General features: G+C 39.4%; 1 protein-coding gene across 2 annotated transcripts in view; it reads right to left on the reverse strand.

Annotated features, from left to right (window-relative positions):
• Positions 1 to 16,172, reverse strand: part of TRIQK (triple QxxK/R motif containing) — a 59,585-nt gene extending 43,413 nt beyond the window's left edge. Inside the window, exon 1 of one of the 2 annotated variants that reach the window (XM_083863651.1) lies at positions 16,095 to 16,172. The gene's annotated coding sequence lies outside the window, so the exon portion shown is untranslated. The remainder of the gene's footprint in view (positions 1 to 16,094) is intronic. The other variant, XM_083863652.1, reaches the window with a different exon arrangement.
• Between the last annotated feature and the right edge of the window lie 380 nt (positions 16,173 to 16,552).

Genomic DNA, 16,552 nt, shown 5'->3' on the forward strand with positions numbered 1-16,552 from the left:
CCTCTTTGTTCTTCAAAGGGATGCAGTAATCATCATTCATTTCCACTGCTTTGATGCTTACATAGCAAATGCCTTGAGAAACCCACGGAGACACTGGCATACAGAGCCCAGTGTCTAATAAGACAGTTATTTGCATAGAAGATCAGCCACAATTTAGAATGTGTTGTGATAGATGTGGAAAGGGAATAACAGATCTATATTAGCATGTACGAACTGAGATTGCTTTCACAATTTTACTCCTTGGGGACTAAGGCTCATCACCTTCTCTTGTAAAGAATCTCACATTCCCCAAGGAGGCAACTTGCCATGAGCTAGGCTTAAACTAAAATATGGATTAATAAGAGGTAATATTTATTATTTATAAATCTTGCTGTAAGAGTGGTTTTCAATGCACTTTTCTAACCACTTCTTAAAAAAGAAAAAGCCTGAAATCTTTGTGACTTACAAAACTAATTCTCCCCATTTAAAATAGGTCATCCTACAATGATTGGTCATCTTTACTGTAAAAGAAATTTACAATCAGGTCTCTGACCCATTTGCTGCTTCTGACATCAGCAAATGGAGGATCTGGCTTCTGCATTTCTTCGCCAAACCAAAGAGATAGACAGCATGCCATGCTGCATGCATCCCAAGCAGCCTCCAAGTCCCTGGAGTTTTAATGACTATATAACCGTTTAAAAGCACTTGTAAAGAAGCATGTCACTGCTCCTTCTCCTGGCTACTGAAAATACTGGAAAAGTCATTTCAGATAATATGAAAGCAATGTGAGGCATCCTGAACTTTCAAGCTTTTATAAAAGATGGTTTTAAGAAAATAAAGTGAGGCTCCAATGATTTTTATTTATTTATGGTTCAGAGACATAACAAGATTAAAAGACGTCTTTGTTTTTGTGGTACCTTTCACTGTTTTTTCACCCTCTTTGGCTTCCCCTCTAGTAATTCACCTTTGAAAGTTACACACTCAGAAAAACACACAACTTTGTTTTTCTATTCTTTTACTCCAAAGCAGTGGCTGATAATAATTAAAACACTTAATTGCTTATTATCGTCTCTAACTGTCAATAGCATTTTGTGAGATTAAAACAGATCCTTAATGTCCATTCAAGGTCTGGCTACACTTTAAATCCCAATTCACTGTTCTTGATGTATACATAGCAGCTTCTACACCAATAAAAAAAAATTGAAGCAATTACTTTAATGAAATAGAAACTTACTATGAACGACTTTAGAAATGCTAATAAAAATAAGAATGGAATCTATATATTCAGAGATTGTGCTTTGTACATTATTAGTGCAATACAAATTATTAATAACAGTAATAAACCTTAAAACATAAATTAGTGAACACTCAAAAGACATGCATATCTGCATGTGTACAAACTTTCTTAGCAGAGATATTTGATAGCATGTCTGCACTCTTCAACAGTAGGTTGCCTAAATATTAACAGTGGGCACATTAAAGAAATAATCAATGAAATGACTGGTTTTGTAGCTGAAATGTAGTTAGTCAGCTGGGAGAAAAGCAAGTAAAACTTCAGGATAGAAAAGAACCACTACAGAATGTAAAGCTACTGGAGCAAGTCTTTGGCATCTGTATATACGCAGAAGTTCCTCATCTTTAATTGCAAATAGGTATCTACCTTAAACATAACTCCTTTTTTGTTTGTTTTGTTGGATGGAATGCAGGTTGATCGTCTGAACTCATAAATCAAGTAGTTTTTATCATGATTCAAAGATGCTACGAAAACTTATTGATATCACTGAAGGAACTGATCTTCTCTCAGTTAACTCCATAGCTGATAGTTTAATAACTAATATTTACAAGCTACAAGAGAGCAAAGACAGCCTTTAATCCACATCAGGTAAAATTCAGGGAGCACATCCGATCATCTGCAAACATCAAGTTATCCCAAAGAACTGGTACCACTACATTTAAAGTGGGAAGCCATCTGCATGTAGATATTTTGGAAAATGTTGCTGCTGGTTATTATAATTGGGTTTTTTTTGTTGTTGTACTGCTGAAGTACACTAACTAAGGTCTGTCTACATAGTAGTGGAAGCACCCTGCAGCCAAAATTGCTACAATAATGTAGATTAATTATTTAACCATACTGTAGCTAAGAAAAAAAAATAAAAATTAAAATCTTTATTACTATTACTACCTTAAAAAAAACCCTACAAAGTACATTCATGTTCTTTCAGTAAGTCTTATAGTAGTCTTCTATTCCTCTGGAAAGTCTCTCTCAAAAAATGAGACTATTCTTTCAAAGGAAAGAGTCCTGTGCCCATGGTGCTTCTTGCAGAATCTATCTCTGCTTTATCTGGAGATTTATTTATTTTTCAGTTAATAAAAGGAATGTAATATTTCTTTACTTAATTTAAGCTTGAAAGCAGCAGAGGTGATTTAAATTTAATTAAATTTAGAAAAATTAATCAAAAACACAGGATCCATAATGCCAGTCAGAACAGATATTAAAAAAATTTCAACATTCTACACAACGACAACAAACACTGTACCACATCCCAAGATTTAAACGATAAAGGAACTACAACTTTTACTCAGAGGTATATCAGGGTGTTTCACAGCTTCATGTAAGGACTAGGAAAAAAACACACATTGTTACTCACAATTAGTACCCTCTGCTCTCTAGGGAAAGGAGCTGTTCTCTTGCTTTTAGCTACACAGTACCTACAAACTGTATGAAATTAGCTCTGCATTTATTTAACAGAAGTAATAAACAGGTAATAATTCATAAGAATTTTGAGTGTATTCTCTTGAATGTTTCAAAATCCTACAGCAATATATTCTGAAAAACTAATTTCATCAACAACCCAGATTAGTTCCGCTAAATTTCAGAAACGTAACTGAGACACACAAGCTACACAGGAGGCCATCTCCAATCCCTTTGCAATGGGTGAAGAAAGAAATTTAATGATTAGGAATTCAAATCACCTCTGGCAATCTTGCTTTCATGTTATGTTCCTAAATCTCCTCGGAGTGCCTAAAATTTGGTGGGATTATTTACACCCAAATAATTGCATTTTCTTGTCTAGTGAAGAGACTATATATTTTTGCTAAACATAAAATGTTTTTATACATCTGAAGAGTTGAAAATATTATCCTTAAATGTACTCACAGCTAGAAAGAGTGAAAATTTCAAGGGTGGCAAAACCTGAATAAGATTTTTTACAAGAACATCATATTTATGTAAAATTGCTTTCTTAAGCAAAAATAGACCTTTAAAAATGTTAAAAGGTTCCTGCCATTCCCAGAGGAGTAAAGTACGTGTCTGCTTCCACAGGATGAAAATGCAGTAGGCCAAAACTTGTAAAAGCACTACTTACACAGAAGACATCTATTTAGCAATTGGTGTTATTCTTGTTATACAAAAATAGGAAATTTTGCAGAAGAATATTCCTAACTAGTAGTAATTCCATGCACCTTACATTTATTTTTCATTATTAGGTGGTTATGCCTTCAGAATGAGATTCCTTACTCACTTCAGAGATGAGTAGAGCTATAGCATGTGTGAAACACATATTTAATTAAATATGAAGACAGATATTCATCTGAACAGATTTAAAATTCCAAATGTTCAAAGAGGAACTTTTCCCCCCCATTTTTATGAATCTATGATGGCACTGATGCGTAAAGAAAATATCCTTAAAGAAGTTCATAAAGGAAAAAAGTATACATGTGGTTCACTTCTGCCTTGCTAAACAGTTTGAAATGTAGTACTTCACAGAGGGCAGAATAATCTCTGCTAAAGGTAAAATTACACAGTAAATGACACCATATGCAGTATTTCAGAGTAACAGTCTTCAAAATAACAGAATCTGTCTAAACATCTTTGGGGGGAGAGTGGCAAGGACATGGGACTATGGCAGAAATCAGAGCTAAAAAGGGTAGAAGGAGAAGAGATGGGTACAGCTTTCACGGGAGCATCTGCAGATGTTGTATAGACTCCTCTGTGCCATGAGGTGTAGGGAGGACATCATCACCACACAAAACAGAGTGAAGCACAGCCCCCTGCCTCAAGAGTTAAAAAGTTCATCGTGTTAAGAGCAACAACGAGAAACAATTATTTGCTCTGTCTTAGTAATTGACGTGTCAGCAGAAAAAACTTTTGCACTTCAGTTAAATCCCAGCAATTTTTCTCCCTCTTTGATCCCCGCCACATACCCCTTCAGCATTCATTTCCTTTGATAAAGTAGGGACTGACTTAAATAACAGGTATAAAGTTAGAGGTCAAAGACCTTAAGTTTCAAAATCAGTTAAGTCTGCCTAAGCACTTCACTTCCAGTAAGTTATGAAATCATCATTCAATAGAGTCCCATGTGGTTTTACCAAAGTCTTACTCCAAAATCTCAGAGACTCTGTTTTGCCCTCCCAGGTGTTACAGCAAGGGAAGAGTGACTTCCTTCCCTTCTTTAAATGAGAAATTAAGCATAACACCCTCTATTCTCCCCTCTTTAGTTTTGGGAACTGACAAAAATTCTGGTTTTCCTAAATGCTACTTCTTTCCTGGGACTGCCACAAGCCACCGCCTTGCTATAAGCCTGAATGCTTTATTTATATACTCTTGTTAATTTCTCATTTGTAGATTTTTAAGCTTAAGCTCATTTTTGATGGAAATGAAATTCTGATTTCTTTCTCAAGTGAAAAGGAGTATTTAAGGATTATTCTTTCCTTTAGTACATCCCTCTTAAACTACAGTTCCCAACCATCCAGAGAACAAGAAGTTTTCAGTATTGCAAAATGGGATAATGACCTTTATTGAAAATAAATCTTGTAACTTCCAAAGTTATTCAAACACATACAAAAATTGGAACAGGTAGCAATTTCATATTTATCATGCTTTTGTTTCTATGGTGCCTTCCTTTTCATTTGCCTTACCTTAAGACTACTAAACCCACAAGATTTCAGAGTAAATTATTTAAAAACCGAAATAGCTTTTCTGAAGTAATTTATCAAAACAAGACGGTTTGAAACTATTTAATTTTTTTCTTTCTTTTCATGCTCTCACACTGTTTCTAAAAAAAACCTAAACGTTTTTTAAAGAATGTGAGGCTATGTCTCAGCTTAACTTTTCTCCACTAATTCTAATATTGATATCCACTTTCCTTGAATATGTTTATCATTCAAGCAGAAACGCAACTCACGGCAAATAAAATTATCTTAGCAACTGAAAACCAGAAGAGAAAACAGCCACAAATACGCCATGCAGGCACAAAGCCGGGAGGCAGACAAATGTGCCCTACTGTAACACATTTCACTGTAGTATAACACAACGTCCCATCACACAACTTCAAATCATAATAATTGCCAAAACTGGCGCCCATATTTATAGCCTAATGACTGCTTCCCTTCTTACCTTGAGCAAGCTGGCAAAAGTTGAAACCACTCTACAAATGACAGCCGCAAATAATACTTCAGTCTACATAAACCTAATTGTAACACTTAGCAAAACTGAATTATTAGTTCCGTTACTAAACCTGGTGTTCAAAAGGACTTAAAGGGTAATCTCTCCATCCAGCATTCAGAACAAATGTGCATTTTTTTCCTTTCTCTGAAGCTACTGCAGCTCAATAAGTACTAAATAGGCTGATCTAAGAATTAAGAAAAACAGTTTTATGCCATTTTTTTTTGTTTCACACGCTGTATTAGCCATTCAGGAAAGCAACCTAGCTTTAAAAGAAAAAATCTTCTAGTCTAGTCACCAGGCAAAAGAAACATAAAGTGTAAGGAGATTTAATCTGGTGGGGTTTGAATTTATGTTCTCTTCCATTACTCAACAGCTGACTAAAGACAGAGTAGTAACAGAATCAGTCAGGTTGGAAGAGACCACAGTGAGTCATCTGGTCTAACATTCCTGATCAAGCAGCATCTTCCAGATCTTCCCCATAAAGATCAGAACATAAAGCTGGCATGCATTTCATGAGCCTTAACACAATACAGCTTTTTTGTACTTTCTTTAAAATTGAGACAAAACCAGTAGCTATCTTAGTGTTAACAGATAAAATGTAAAGCTCAGCCCCTACAACACTTAATAAGGAGCTTAATAGTCAGGCTTAGTGAACACAGACCCACAGATGTTAACAGCAGCATTTTCAAAACCAAGTCCTACTTGGTTTTGAAGGATTAGGCCATAACCGAGTGAAAAGTTTAATATGTCATAAATACCATCAGCTCAGTACTTTACAAAGTAATTCAAAACAGTAGGCCATGCACACTCTCTGCAGATTTTATCTAAATTGCTCAAGGCTTGGCTCTCCTGAAAACTACCCAGAGATCCCATTAAAGGCAATGATTTTTAAGATAAAGGATAAAGTAAAAGCTTACATGATACCATCTCTTTGGGAGCCTTACGTTATATTTGGGCAAAAAGGGGAGTAGAAGATCACTGATATCTATCTACAATCTGAACCTTGAACAAAGATTGAATTAAAAGAATGGATCAAAATCAGGCTAAAACCTTTATATGCAACAAATGAAAAAATAAACTTTGATAACCATCAAAAAATCTGGTAAACTGTTTCCTTGCCTCATTTTAAGGCAGAAAAAATTGTGGAGTGCAGCTAGGAAGAAAGGCAGCAAAATGAAAAATCATCAACCAGGAGAAAAGTATCAGTTGAAACAGAACGACATGTGAACATTTGTACGAATGCCTGTTTGCACTCTTTTCATGGCTCCTCCCACTAATGGGAACAGGGTGGGAGGAGACTGCATCCCCATCTCTTCCCCATCTCTGCCCCTGAGTAGTGTGCAGGTGTGTGTCATAAGGAAGAGATTTTGCTTCAGGGTCCATTGTCCAGAAGAATGGCAAAAGAAAGGATGACACTGAGACAAAAACATTTAAATAAAGTATTCCTTTTGTTTTGAGTCATTCAGTATGAATAAAATTCTATTTATCATAAAAATAATACTGAAATACAAAACTGAACACATTTTGATGGGTGTTTGCTCTAGGAGATGGCACATTTTTTTAAGATCCTGGATTCTGATGTGTTAAAGGCTGGCCTTTTCTGGCCTAAAAGGTACTTCTGATGAGAGATTCCTATACCAAAAACCAGTTACAAACAGAACAGTTGTAAGACTGCTAAAAGACATCATCTGAAAAGCAGTTTGTGGGCATTTCTTAGGAACCTAGCCTGAGATAAAACAGCAGATGACAATTCACTCCATTTGCTCAAATTTCCTGAGTGCATCTCTCTAAGCACTAGGGGTGTCCTGGGGTGACAAACCAGGACAAGAGTTTTGCACATGCCCTTGGCTAGAGTCAAAGCAGAATGTGTTCTTCTGCCATAAACTTTTATTAGGAGAAGGTGATTGCACTGCCTGAAATCTAGCCTTGTAGATGACCTACAACAACGAAAAATGCTCTAGAGCATGAGGGTAGAACTAATCTAGACAGTAAAAGGAGTTCAGATTGGTTTTCTTAAGAACACAGCACCATCACAAGAACCTGCAGGTCTGTTCTCTTCCTGCTACAGTTGCCCAGTCTGGCCACTACTGTACCAACAGCTGTACAGCTCTGTAGCTAAGTTTCAAAGTTTAAGGAGAGCTGGGCCAACTCTGAAAACGAAGCTAAGTTGTCTCCTCTTTTACCTTTCAGAAGACTTCATCACAAACACTCAGCTTTACAGCTGTCCCAGTTGTTTCCACAGTGATCTATATATTTATTTTAATAAGGTGAGTAAATAAAAATGTGTAACAGTATAGCACAAGGGAAACAGCCTTCCAGCTCTTCACTATTTCCAGCAATGACAGTGCATAAATGTGAAGGCTCAAAACCAGAAAAGAGACAAGTTTGGTCAGAGAGTCATTGCCCTGAGCTTTTTCCTACACACATTGTTCTTCCCCCTTCAAGGTCCCCTCAAGGTAGAGTACATACTCTATAGTGTCTTTCTATGGTCAGGATACAGAATTGAACCAAGCCTATACAATATACATTACTTATGTGCAATAAATGACAGAATACAAATGCTTTGAATTCCTTACTCTGCATATATGGCTATGTTTTAGTACAGCATCCACATTTACATCATAATTTCCATGGGTCTATATAAACATGCACGAAGATAAACAGGCACTCTTCCCATGCAGAACTGGAAGAATTCAAGCAGAAGCTTTGCTCTGTAAATTATTTCAGATGTATTTTAATGAAGCCATAAAAGATATTAGCAAGTGTGCTGGGAACTTTAGTTTTAAATTATTATGATCTGTTACTCTAACAGAAGTTATTAGTATTATTTAACCCCACTGGTGTACTTAAAATGAAAATAGTTTCAGGTTTTTTTCAATAGGTTTTGTGTCTATAATAATTTTTCCAGAATATCATTCCTGTTTAGCCTGTTGGTCTCTAGCTTTGTATACACAAGAAGATACCAAAATAACCCAGGCTTTCAAATTATCCTATCTTTCAGAATAAAAAGTAAGCATCAATCTAAGAACACTTGATTAACCTTTTCACTCCAAATTACAGAAAGATTCTTTCATAAATTAAATAGCATGTTAAAAAATTCCAAGTAAAGCAACATCCACCCTTGCTTTTACCATTTCATAATTTCAGAATAAAAAAAAAATCCAGTAAACTATTAGTTGCTGCAATTCTTAGCAGTTCCATTAAAGTAATACTCAAATTTGATGAAAAAATATGTTATTGAAAGCTTTCCATGCTGCATATATACACAACAAAATAGAAACAATGTTTTCCATGTCTGCTGCAAAGGGAATAAATGACAAATTCAGACAGATTCAGACAGCCTTGCCTAGGACACTAAGCAGTACATATGCAGGAGGGCCTCTGCAGCAACAAGGTGGGAGGCAGAGCTAAGAGAGCTGGCTGAGCTAAGGTAGATGTGTGGTCAGAAACACCACAGCAAGCGTGAACTCAATCTCAAACCCACCTCCCAAGGGCAGTTCTACTAACAGAACTAAGTCTGTGTCTTTCAGGACCTTCATCATGCTTTCAAATTTTTCAGGGCATGTTCTCCTTAGAAATAAAACTAGATGCAACATTCCTGCACTGGTCTTATTATTTAAACCACGCTCCTACCTCTCTTCGGCAGCACCAGCCTTTCTTGATATTGCCCTGTACTTGAATCCTCTTTGTCTACAGGAGCTTCCTCACAAACCTCTAAGTCTTCCCTCAGCCACAACTTTACAAGATAAAAATTCTCCATTCTGCACATACATCCTCCAGCATTCCCTGTTCTTCAACATGTGCACACAAACTACATTCTAATTAAACTCACGTTACCATGATCTCAGCCATGCTTTAAAGCTTCATCCTTTCTTCATCAATGCAGCAACCACTGGACTATTCATCATATGCCATTGCTTGTATGTTTGCACACAGACAAATGACCACAATGACAAGCACATCACACCTGATGCAAATGCTGGAGAAGTCCCCACAAGCTCTCAACCAGTGCCAGTGGCCTCCCAGACATTGCTTCCGACTGCTGGCAGCTCACCAGCTCTTTATCCATTTTATTGTTACTCTACAGTTCTAATATTAAAATTAATTTTAGTTGAGTAACAGTAAATCAAGGACCTAAAGAAATTTACATGTTAGCTATATAAATAGTGTGCTTTCAGTCTGGCAGCCAAGACACAAAAACAAAACAAGTAAACTGCTGCTTCAGGTTAACAATTTCCTTTTGGCAAGAGCATAAGTAATACAAAACTGATCTAGCAGTAAAGTAAGTGATGCAATCTTAATTGGAGGCAGTGCAATCAGCTCCTCAATGACAGCAGCACACCACCTACTAAACAATTTCTATAGCATACATATTACATGAAAGAAAGATCTATTGTTTTTAATATAGCTTTTAGGCATGATCACCTTTAAAAGTAGACAAAAGTCAGAGTTTAAGCAGAGATGGTGACATGGTAAAGTCAAGTTTGGAAATGTCCTTCCCACTGATTTGGTACAGTGACAAATTGAAAATATAGGTAATTTAACAAAAAGTTTTAAACGTATTCAACTTAAAACTACAGAGGAGTCTCATCAACAAGCTCTGGGTGTCTGGGAGGCTTTAAGGTGTTGCTGACCCAGATGCTTAATCTCCAGCCACAGTTTAAGAAAGGACAAAAGGGGATGTGTTCTCTACCCAGGACCCAGGACCTGATTCCCAGCCTCCACATCAGCACAATGCACCCTAACAGAAATGTGAGTTCAGGTGAGGGAAGGGAACTGAAATGCAGGCATTGCCAGCTCCTCCATCCAGACTGCAATCTGAGGGGTGGGGAGAAGCGACCAGCTGGCACCATCTTGAACTACAGCATTTAAAGCTTCCAGAGTACATCTGTCAGAGCTATTTGTGAATAAATTTCAGCATAAGAGTTTGTAGAATTGAGAACTTCATATGTAAAGATTACAATGAAAACACAATAGATAAAAGCACAAAAAGCTACAAAGGCTGATTGAAAATGTAAATGTGAAAGGGAATTATCATGGGTAAACTTAACCTTTTCTTCATTTACACCACACAGCACAGCCAGGGAGAAAACAATTGAGACTTCAAAATCTACTACATTGTCAACCCAATCTGTTTCTCCAATATAAAAAACAGTTCATGACATAAAAGGTTATTATTTTGTTCCACTATTTATTTTATTTCAATAGAAATACATGAGGATTAATTTAGCTTTTTGATTAGAGGCAACCAACAATGCAACCCCATTTTTAATCTGTTGTCTTACCTAAGACTAAAAATAATAGCATTAATAAGTGACAACAAACTTATGTAGAAAATGGCGTGCTTCAGCTTGTCCTCTGGATTTTAACTTTCCAAATATCATTCCCAACACTGTTATGAATAAAAATGGGCGGAGAAAATATTAATCTCCATAAACGCCTTTATTAATCAGCTCTTTCAATATTTGCCCGAGGGGTTTTTGGCTGCCCGTGGTTGCCGTGGAGGAGGAGGGTCCTTTTCAGCTCTGCTGCAGGGAGTTGAGCAGAGCTGGAGAACCTGCCCTCGCTGGGAGCATTCCCAGGGTTCTGAGAGTTCTTTGTTTTTGCCTGTGGTCTCATCTCTGGTTTGGTCTTTTTAACTTACAGCTAGTAAGCAAAACCGGAGAAATTAGCTCTTTTGATCTTTCAGGGTCTACACGGTTTAGAATTGGTTTCTGTGCGTTTCAATTTTGCTTGGTTTTTATTTTATGAGGGGTTTTTTGGTGTTAAACTTCATCCCGAGATGCACTTGGAGTCCTTTATTTGCATGCGGGATCAGCCGGGGCAGGCGGTTGGAAGCTCTTGCAGCCGCGTGGCAGTTTTGCTGCAGCCATGGCGTCTCGGGGTCTTACGCTGCTTCACAGCGGCAGCAACGTTTGTGGGGGTTTGGGCCGGTTTCTTGTGAGGGGGGAGGTGGAACGTGGCGGGCGTGGATTTTTTTCTTTTGGAACAGGGCTTTTCTCCGCGCCGAACCAGGGGAGCGGCCGGCTTTTTCCTCTCCCGCTCTGTCGGCGGCAGAGCCGGCGGCTCTGCTGGTTCCTCCCGCTCCGTCTCCGACCTGGGGTGGGGGGGGCGCGGTGCCGGGCGTCTTTGAAGGGAACAGGTTCTTTTTGTTTTTAAGGTGGTCTGAGGGGTAAGGTGCCACGGAGGTGGCTTTTCACTGTTACATTACAGGATAAACATTTTAAATTTAATTTTTATCAAACACTAACCTACTTCCAACATTTGCTCTTTTCCCCTCTCACACTTGTCCCTTCTGCTACAAGTTTCTCCACCATAAGTTTCTGCTGTCAGAACAGTCTTTCCCCCATTTATTCATTTTACCAGCTCAACGTCTGGGCCCGGATTTCTACTGCACCCTTCCTTTCCTATCTCCAGTCCTTTACAGACCCTTCTGGGTTTACACTGGTTAATTCATCAGCCTTTCTTCCCAATTCTGCCTCTTTGTTGACTATAAAACATACCCAGTGAAGGATGATGACAAGAACAATCACAACACATGAATGAACAATATTTTGATGATCTATGAATTATATTTAAAATTGCAAAAAATCTCAGGACACAGTAAACAAAGCTCCACTGTATCGCTGCAGTGTGTTTAGAAAGGCAGAATCAAACTTTAAAAAATCACTAATGGTGACTTTTAGCCCTGTGGCTAAAAAAATGCAAAACAAATGAGAAACAAAGGAATTAGCACAGTCCATGCCAGGAATGCCTCAAGTATTTACTCAACTCACTGATTACAGGGGTATCTGTGCACAGCTAGTGATATAAAAGCACCTGGGATTCCATGACATTTTCCCATGACCTTCAAACATAATTCTAAAGAATAAAAATGTATCAGGAATCACAGGCTGTTGCAGATAATTCTGCAATATCAAAGCTGCATTAATGCAAAGTTCTATTTGAAAACACACACGCAAGAACTTGTTATTCTTCCACAGCCATACCAGCGACCATCTATGTTTGTCATTACATGAAACAACAGCTCCTTCCTCTACAGCAAACACCACAGTTTCCCTGGAACTGACTTTCCTTCTTATTTTCTTTTCAAAAACAACAACAAAAAAATTGTTACCTCTTTATTTTGTGTGTCAAAAAGTACTTCAAGAATAAACCTTATTATTAAAGAGCTATAAGATGCACTGTTTCTTCATCTCTTCTACCAACCATACCACAAGGTTCATGTTGTACATATTACTGCAATGATATATGGGAACATCAGGTTTGTTAGCTAAAAGCAGTTTCACTGTGCCTGTGATTGATAAACTATGGGACTATTAAAACATTAAAAATGTTAATCTTCGTAATAATCTCCTGAATTTTTTTTTATATTCATTTAAACCATGGATCATTTTAATATTTAATCATAGCAGACTTCACTTGGAATGAGGATAGCCATTCACTGAAAAGCACTTCATTTTTTATTTTGAAAAATGATCAGCTAGTATTTATTCTGTAAATCTTTTCACATTTTTTTCTCAAGCAAAGTAAACTTGCAAGCAAATGAAAAAATTCACAAGAGCAGAAAAATTTAAGGCAGAGTTTGGGTCAGGAAACATTGACTTTCACACTTCTGTTTCCCAGGAGTAACTGCATTACAACAATAGTATTGCATGAGAGTCGGGGGGTGGGGGAGACTTCTACTGCAAACAAATCACTGGCTTCTTTGTCTACACCTTACACCCATCTAGGTTGCATTCTCTTTATGTATCTCATAACATGTAAACATAATCATTCATTTTTTCTTCACAACAGAGTGACTCGGCTCCCCACAATAATATTAAACTGGTTTAGATTTTTTAATAGGCAATCCAATTTTGTAATATTTGTCCACTACTATCCTCTGCTAGAATTCAGCTTGCCTTGTTGAATGCAAAACTTAGATTAATATGGAAATACCCCACAGGAAAAAATCCAACAACTTCCCAGTTATGATAAAAATCTCACATAAACTCTAAAATCTGAACTGCAATTAACAGTAACTATGATGTCTTGATGATATCAGTTCATTTGGAAAGGTATTTAAAATTATCTAACCAAAACTAATTCATGGTCTAGAAAAGCAAATCTCACAGAAAAATGCAAGGACAATATCCTCTCATTGCTGCAAAAATATAATCCAAAGAAAACAACCCATGTCTTGTTTTTTACGTAGGGTTTACTAAAACTGGATGTTTTCTTGAGCTACTGCCATAAAGTACACTGAGCTTCAGATGCCCTTTACACTGGGCTGCAGGAATTTCCCTGAAATATTTGAATTATGTAAATCCTAAAGATACCCTTGTCGGTACCACGGATTAATATATCAGCTTACGTGACTAGACTTCGTTCTGTATTTTTGACCAACAGTGAGGTAGAAGATCTTCAAACGGGCAGACAAACTGGCTTCTTTATTTGAAGAGGCTGCAGAGTCTAACAGCAAGAAGTACAAAATCGAGAGCTGGCAGAAGTCAGGGCAGCATCTTTCAATGCATATAAACTTACTCTGCATCTTTCAATGCATATAAACTTAGTCTGCAGAGTTCAAATTCATAGGAAAACACCACAACCAGCCAAACAAAAAGGAGTAATAGAGGTATTGCCTTTACTAGCGATTTTGTGAAGAAAGTATGTACCTCCTCACATATTACCTTTTGCTAAAGTATGTACTTAAGGAAAGATTTATGGAAAAATCCTGGTCATTCAACGTGATGCAGTAATAAACTCTGGAACTCAGTTGCTTGTATCAAAAATGGAAGGCATAGTCCTGTTTATATGACTTTATAAAAGCCACATCTATGTCTTTGTATGAAACTCAACATACAACTTAAAGCTAAATACATAAGGAATTTTACCACTGTTAATAGGTATCTCTGCTTTAGTGATCTGATTTGAAGTAATCTTTCAAAACCCAGGTGTCTGAAGAGCTCCCACATCTGCACTGAAGAAGTGTTTTCTACATTGTTTTTGCAGATACAAAATACTATTTTAAACACAGTAAGAAGTCAGTAGAACATCGTGGTAATCTCCTCTTGGCTAAATAAATCAAATTCAGAGAATTCTCAAGATTGTTGATGGACCTCTTAGGGTCTCTACTTGTGCTCATCTACTCCTGCTCAACCAGGTTTAGCTAGAAGACTACACATAAATTATATCTGAAGTAGATTTACATCTTTCCAACTTCCATGATGACAGAAAAGAAGTCCTAGAGGGTAAATTGTATTCATACACGATGAAAGACAATCATGTCAACAAAAAAAGCTGGCCAAGTTTTTCCTTAGGTGAGCAGACAAGCTATTTTCTGAACCATGGTTTGTCCCCAGCCCATTCTGTACCAAAGAGTGAAGCGATTCAGCCAAGGATGGCATGCCAAACAGCATCACCTAAGAAACAGTTCAATTTTCCCCAGATTTGTAGAATCTTGCATATCTCTTAAACATCACTTTATACAGCTTTCCACAGTAGAAGTTACACACCAGTAGCAAAGGCTGCATTAGAACTCAATGTATCTTTAACAGCAGGTACCCTTCCATTCTGATTAGCTCCTTAGGAATGAGCCTGGGCCCCAACAGGAAGGAACTCGAAGCCTATGACATGCAATTGAATTACTGAGTGTGAAGGTGTGTGCACTGTGCACACAGCCCAATTGCACCATGAGCTCTTTCAGAGAGGGTTTCTGATCCTACTACAGTCTGTCCTTGTAACTGCGTGGGCTGATGGAAGGTGGAGCAGCTTGAGAGCCCCATGAACAGTGTGGCAGAGAATCCCCTGCAAACACTTCACATTTAGAAGATTTTGCAGCTCACATATTCCTGTCCAGGATTTTCTGAGCACAGGCATGACCAGAGCACTCTGCAGAGAACACAAAGGAGTCCAATGTGCCCGGAACACATCACACCCGTAAGGCAAACACAGCCAGCTCAACACTCCGGGTTGGATCAGATTTACTGCACACCCACATCCAACAGCCCTGCACTGCACGTGGGGGGGTCAGCACACACAGAGCAGCAGATTGTCCAGCTCCAGACACCCTAACACCTCACACAAGGTGGGCTTTCACGCACACACCACACGGGCCAGCATCACGAGAGCAGTAGTGCTCACGAAGGACAACCGTGAGCTATCCGGGTATGGAGGCCTTAGAGGCTTCGGCCAGTTTGCCTGGGCCAGGCCTCAAACATGGCCTCGCCGAGGAGACCCTGCTAAGGGGTTTGTTTCCCTCCAGTCTGAATGCCTCGTGAGGGTTGTACTTCTCCGAGCACAGAAAAGCAGCCCTAGCAGTGGAGGGGGCCCGGCACGGTGAAACAGAACAATAACGCGACCACAGGACAGCCCAGCTCGGCAGCCATTCCCTCCCACGCCCAACATGGCGGCAAAGCCCCTCGACCCTCTCCCACCCGGGCCGCTCCAGCCCGCGCTGCGGGGGCGGGGCCCGCTCGGACTGACAGCGCACTCCGGCCAATGGCGGGGCCGCGCGCTTCCCGCCGGCCAATGGCAGGCCGAGAGTCCGCGGCGGTCAGCGGGCCAGCCGCGCGCGCCGGCGGCGAGAGCCCTCCCTGCCCGCGGAGCCAATGGCGGCGCCCCCGCCGCGCGGGAGGAGCGCCCTCAGGCCCGCCCGCCCCTCGCCCGCCCCGGGACCCCGCGGTACCTCGGGCCGGGCGGCACAGCTCCGCCTCCTCCTTCCCCGGGGCCACTTCCTGTGCTCCCGCCACCTCCCGCCCCAGCGTCTCCGCCTCCCGGTCCCGCCCGCCCTGCCCCGGCGGGGCGGCTCCCGCCCGCCTGTGGTACTCGGGGGTGTCGCAAGGTTTTCCCTTTGGGGCAGGCTGAAAGCTCAGCCACGGAATGTTTCAGCGTACCCCACTCACCCGCTGACTTTTTACCAGTGTATTTCTTGACTGTGCTCCAGAAATGTTGCTGGAGACTTGTAGAGCGAAAAACAATTAGCCGCTTTCACACTGTAGAATCACAGGGTGGTGATCATCACCCCGTCATCGTCCTCGCTTTTCATAAGCCAAGCGAGAACTTAACACTCAAAGTCCTAGAAACAAAACACATGGGGAATTATGAACCCCAGCAGGTAATTGTTTGGATACCTTGAGATGGTGC

Source organism: Zosterops lateralis (assembly GCF_965231275.1).
Source record: "Zosterops lateralis genome assembly, chromosome: 1".
In the NCBI taxonomy this organism is placed as follows: domain Eukaryota; kingdom Metazoa; phylum Chordata; class Aves; order Passeriformes; family Zosteropidae; genus Zosterops; species Zosterops lateralis.